This window comes from Oncorhynchus mykiss, chromosome 9, assembly GCF_057628025.1.
Source record: "Oncorhynchus mykiss isolate SJ-2025 chromosome 9, ASM5762802v1, whole genome shotgun sequence".
Lineage (NCBI taxonomy): Eukaryota > Metazoa > Chordata > Actinopteri > Salmoniformes > Salmonidae > Oncorhynchus > Oncorhynchus mykiss.
The window spans coordinates 10,729,222-10,736,085 of NC_143030.1; positions in this window are offsets into that span (position 1 = coordinate 10,729,222).

Consider the following 6,864-nt stretch of genomic DNA (forward strand, 5'->3'; position numbering starts at 1 on the left):
CTCCATTTCCTCGTACTTTGACCCGTCTCTGTCTCACACACACATCAGGAGCTACTCAACAAACAGGACATTCCTGGATCACTGAGTAGAGAGACCATAGGAGAGGTGAGAACACAGTACCCACCTATACACACACACTTAATGTCTGGGTGACATTAAGACCCACCACTGGTGTATCATCGGCTGCAGTGCTGTGACAGGAGAGAACCTACTGACAGGAGTAGACTGGCTACTGGAGGACATCGCTGCACGCGTCTTCACTGCATTGGGCAGCACGTTCAACCGGGCCTCACAACCGCAGACCATCTGCATGGCGTCATGTGGGTCAGTGGTTTGCTGATGTCAACGTTGTGAACAGAGGGCCCCATGGCGGTGGTGGGGTTATGGTATGGGAAGGCATGATCTACGGACAACGAACACAATTGCATTTTATCGAAGGCAAATTGAATGCAGAGATACCGTTACGAGATCCTGAGGCTCACTGTCGTGCCATTCATCCACCGCCATCACCGCATGTCGCAAGGATTTGTACACAATTCCTGGTAGCTGAAAATGTCCCAGTTCTCCCAGGCCTGCAGACTGACCAGATATGTCACCCATTGAGCATGTTTTAGGATGCTCTGAATCGATGTGCACGACAGCATGTTCCAGTACCCACCAATATCCAGCAACTCCGGACAGCCTGTGGGACAACATTCCCAGGCCACAATCAACAGCCTGAGCAAAGGAGAGTGTGGTGCTGCATGGGGCAAATGGTGGTCACACAAGATACCGACTGGTTTTCTGATCCACGCCCCTACTTTTTTTTAAAGGTATCTGTGACCAACAGATGCATATCTGTATTCCCAGTCATGTGAAATCCATAGATTAGGGCCTAATGAATCATTTCAATTGACTGATTTCCTTATATGAACTGTAACTCTTGCATGTTAAATGTTAAATTAAAACGCTGGTATCGCTTCACTTCTCAGCTTTCGTCGAAATGGATTCCCCATCAGTTCAGCCTGAAAATCTTTCAGTCTTTGGTCACCGCATCATTCTTGATTGCCACAAGCCTCACTGGCAGAACCGGGGCGAAACTCTGGCAGGTAGAATGATGAAAGATTTCATTTTCATGCTTGTTTTGTAATAAGCACGGCCAGACACAGAACACCACACGGGCATGATAACAGTGAAAAACAACCGTTAAAAAAATACAAGTCAAAGAGAATTTCTGAGATTATTGTGTGTAGTTTATTAGACGTAAACAACGGCACTGTTCAAGTTTGTGGGCACGCCACCTCTACCTAGCGGGCGGCATTAGCGTTCGCTACGAATGACGAACTTTGTGGTTCACTGATAAGACCAATACACAGTCAAAACTTTACGATTTTACCATTGTAATGAAAATGAGCCAGTTCTAGCTTATGGTTTGGATAATTATGTTTATGATAAAATCGTAATGTTGTTAATATAGTAATGATTATATGCCGTGGCAGAGCCAGGGTGAAATCACCCTTTACGACTGAAGCCTCTACCTTCTTCAGGACCTGTGATTATGCACCTGAACCAGTTTCCATTGAGTCTGCTGGCGACAATTACAATTGGGACCTCCGACTGCGGTTTGTCTTTATGATTGCCGTTCACCCAACAGACCTCCACGGAGATGGTAACCGCGACTCCTCAGCCCTTTTCTTAGCTACGGACTTTGATGTTGAACTTGCGGTCTGGCGAATTGCATTCCTGTGCAGTCTTAGCTTCAAACAGGAAACGGTGTTCGTTGATCACTGGACACTGGTTCATCGCGATTCCCGACTGGAACTTTTTTTAGTCACATTTTTCAAAAGTAGCATGAATTTTCCGCCTCCCCAACAAAACATAGCTCCCCATTCGACAGCGTGGGCAAACTGAACACGTGCATAATCAAACGCGCTGTCTCCCTCCAGAAAAAAAACCCATAAAACTGTATTTTTGATAAACTGTCTCTTTTTTGCATTGTAAAAATGTAAATAAAATCGATCAAAGTTCATTTGAGTTGCATATTTGTTAATTCTCCTCAGTTTGTAAGTGTCAAAGTAGCCTGTCATTTCGATCATTTGTGCGGTATTAAAGATTCTGCCAAAGTCTCCAGTCATGTAAAAATGACGCAGAATTGCATGAAATGCGTTTATAAAAAGGACACATTTTTCCCGGACCTTAAGCGGTTAAAAATGTTCCCCATGTGTGAAACTTCTCTAAGCGCCTGAATTCTACTGCTCTATGCTACTACGCAAATGCAATGTTTTATTACACAGGAGATTATCATGCGTTCCGGATCCTCAGAGCTCCCCAAGTCAACCTCTTCTCGTGCTCACTTTTATTTCCAGCACCTCCCGGGCTCCCAAGTGGCGCAGTGGTCTAAGGCACTGCATCTCATCTAGAGGCGTCGCTACAGACAACCTGGCTCGAATCCAGACTGTCTCACAACCGCACGTGATTGGGAGACCCATAGGGCGGTGCACAATTGGCCCAGCGTTTGGCCGGTGTAGACCATCATTGTAAATAAGAATTTGTTCTTAATTAACTGACTTTCCAGGTTAAATGAATAAATAAGAGGATGTGGAAAATGTCCCCCTGGTAGTTTATTTCCAGCGTCAGTGGCTCTAGGGTGCCTCTCAATAACATAACATTGCCTTTCTCCAGCTCTTTTGCAAAGTATCTTTTTGGTGAACGCAGGGAGCCGAATTTAATTGGCGAAAGAGCTGTTAATTTGGCTCCCTGATTTGCATACTGCTACTACTACTGCTGTTTGAGATCAAAACAAACATTTTTATGCAGATCATTATTTTGTAATTTATCTAAAAGAGAGAAAAGTGACAATAGTGTGTCAACCTGGTCCACGTATTTTAAAATTAAATAAACATTCCCAGGGTCAGATTGCTGGCAGAGACAATGGTATGAAAGTAGTAAGGGCAGGAAATCGGTCATATTGTAGCGGGTTTTATATGTATCACAGGAGAACCAAGAAATGAAGAGCGACACCACGGCTGTCTTTAAGGTTTTTATGTTGATCTGCAATTGTATTATGAAAAGACAGGACAGAAACACATCAGTCTCCAAGGCACCATCTGACAAGTTGTTCTTTCTCTCTCAGTGTTTTCTCGGACTCACACATCTCTCGGACTCACACAAATCACATTCATACATAAAGCCAGCAACAGCAGCACTTTTAGCACTCTGTAAACTATATTAATAACAAAAATAAAACTCTGAAAGTTACATGTTTCAATAATCTCATACTGATAGGGCTGTGTCTTTCGAATCCGGTATCAGGAAGAATAAAAGTCAGAATCTGTCGTTAATTATCTTTAATTAAATTCAAGCAATAAATGGTAAATGCAATTTTTGTATATACGGGTTCAATGTGTCACCACACAGGGTTAACAGAGAACTGACAGAATGTCAGTAAACAGCTGTTCTTATACTGTGATAGGCCAACAGACAGGTTGGAACTATCACAGTAGAGGCTGAGCGTGGTTTAGACTTGCTCAGCCTATCGCAGGCGCTCAGACTGGTCCCCACTTCTTGGGAGTCCTCCCTCCGTCGATGTATAAATTCCTACTGTTCTGGTATCACACCCTAGTTATAACAGTTGCTCAGTTCCTGCTATTGTGTTGTTCAGTATTTTTCCATCTCAGTTAAACCTCGTGATGACCACCCCTCCCTATACCTGATTAACCACAACTTTGTAACATGCCACAAGTCACGCCATGTGCTCAATATTGTCACACACACAGACAGGCAAGGCAAATGTAGCAAACAGCACACCGCTTTGCAACATGCAAGTCACACCATGTTGCTCAGTTCTTGTCACACACACACGCAGATGTATTAAGCAGTTGTTTAATCTCGTGATGATGCTCAACTGCACAAATGCAGATAGATACCTCACACAGCCAACATCAGATAATATTTAATCATATATATATATATATATATATATATATATATATATATATATATATATATATATATATATATTTATATTAATGGCTATAATGTAAAACACAGAATCCCACAATACTCCCTTATAACAAGATCTACAGCATTAACCTTGGTATGTTTAATTTATTTTCACGTTATAAACTTCTACAAAGGAGTAATCTGCAACACGTACCTTTCTCTCAGTGTTTTCTCGGCCTGAGGAGAACGGGCGCTACGGGTAGTACCAGGATGTTAGTAGGTGACGCAGGCACCCAGATTAAATAAAATACATTTAATGAAACAAAAAAAAACGAAGATGTTAACATCATTCAGCTACTGTAGCTGCCTACTGTGAGGGTTGAAAATATGCTTGGCCTATCATGAGGGTGTCTGTGTGTGTTAGCAGTAGCATTAGCGGAAAGGCTATGGCTAACCTTGGGTATAGGCAGTTATCATGAGTTGTTGGGGGCCACATACAGAACATAGTGTTGCGAGAACAAATGGTATTTTGTTAGATAACAGGAGCCAGATGTGTGATAACTGTATCGAGAGTATGAGCGCATAGATATTCTACACAGCAACAGTTACATCAATTTATTAAATTTTTATTTTAACTTTATTTAACTAGGCAAGTCAATTAAGAACACATTCTTATTTTCAATGACGGCCTAGGAACATTGGGTTAACTGCCTGTTCAGGGGCAGAACGACAGATTTGTACCTTGTCAGCTCGAGGGGTTTGAACTTGCAACTAGTCCAACGCTTTAACCACTAGGCTACCCTGCCGCCCCTATCAACTGGAGCGCCTGGGGGGACTGGGACCAGCCTGTGCGCCAACGATAGGCTGGGTGAGTTTAAACCACGCCCAGTCTCTGCTCTGTGACAGGCCAGCTGGGAAGCAGGAACTACTTCTGTCCGAGTATTAAAGAAGATACCGTTAGGGTCTTGTCCAGTTCTCTGTTCTACCCTGCGTGGTGCTACAGCGGACCCGAATATACGAAAATTGCATTTACCGCTTATTGCTTAGCTAATAAAAAGTACATAGTATACAATCGGTGACTCAGTGTCATACTTGTTCTAATACCAGATTCAAATTGACGCAACCCTTTACACTACCTATCATCAACAGGCAGCACCAGTAGCGCAACAATTCAAAATAGACACCAAAAGTAAAGATCCTGGTGATCATAGCGATCTGACTCCCCCCCCCCCCCTTCTGTCTGAACTTGGAATATTCCTGTTTGCGGGTTTTGGCCACTGACCCTCCACCTGGTTGTTCTGCGTTGTGAACTACTCTAATAATTTGAAGTTTGATGGAACAAAAACTTTTTAACTCTCCTACAATATAATGGGAAGAGAACCATGTTTTCCTATCAATTTCAAATATCATCTCAATCCCGTATGCCCTAAATCTCATCCTACACAACATATCTTCCTCCCTTCTCTTCCCATTATATTGAATGGAACATATGATGTGTAGGATGAGATTAGGGCATACGGGATTGAGATGATATTTGAAATTGATAGGGAAACAGCACTGGAATGTGTAGCGGCTGTACGGTAGAGTAAACGGTTGAACATACATTTCACAAAATAATGTATTGATATCGTCTTCTGTCCCCACTTGCTTCAAGATGTCCACCATTGTTCTTGTGCCCAAGAAAGCAAAGGTAACTGAACATAAATGACTATCGCCCTGTAGCACTCACATGAAGTGCTTTGAGAGGCTAGTTAAGGATCATATCACCTCCACCTTCCTTACCTGACACCCTATGACCCACTTAATTTGCATACCGCCCCAATACATCCACAGATGATGCAATCGCCATCGCATTGCACACTGCCCTATCCCACCTGGACAAGAGGAATACCTATGTACGAATGCTGTTCATTGTCTATAGCTCAGCATTCAACACCAAAGTAACCTCCAATCTCGTCATTAAGCTCGGGGCCCTGGGTCTCAACCCCGCCCTGTGCAACTGGGTTCTGGACTTCCTGACGGGCTGCCCCCAGGTGGTGAAGGTAGAAAACAATATCTCCACTCTGCTGATCCTCAACACAGAGGCCCCACAAGGATTCACCCATGACTGTGTGGCCACGCACCCCTCCAACTCAATCATCAGGTTTGCAGACGACACAGCGGTGGTGGGCCTGATTACCAACAACGACGAGACAGACTACAGGGAAGAGGTGAGGGCCCTGGTGGAGTGGTGTCAGGAAAATAACCTCTCCCTCAACATGAACAAAACAAAGCTGATCGTGGACTTTAGGAGACAGCAGAGGGAGCCCCAATCCACATCGACAGGACCGCAGTGGAGAAGGTGGAAAGCTTCAAGTTCCTCGGCGTACACACCACTGACAATCTGAAATGGTCCACCCACACAGACAGTGTGGTGAAGAAGGTGCAACAGCACCTCTTCAACCTCAGGAGGCTGAAGAAATGTGGTATGGCCCTTAAGACACTCACTTGTACAGATGCACAATTGAGAGCATCCTGTCGGTCTGCCCAACGCATCACCGGGGGCACACTGCCTACACCTACAGCACCCGATGTCACCGAAAGGCCAAAAAGATCATCAAGGAGTTCAACCACCCGAACCACGGCCTGTTCACCTTGCTATTATCCAGAAGGCGAGGTCTGTACAGGTGCATATAAGCTGGGACCGAGAGACTGAAAAACATCTTCTATCTCAAAGCCAGCAGACTGTTAAACAGCCATCACTAGCCGGCTACCACCCGGCTACTCAACCCTGCACCTTAGAGGATGCTGCCCTATGTGCATAGACATGGAATCACTGGTCACTTTAATAATGGAGCACTAGTCACTTTAATAGTGTTTACATACAGTTTTACTCATCTCATATGCTGTATTGTACTGTACTTTAGTCAATGTCTGTGTCCTGTGTGAATTTAAGTATGCTCT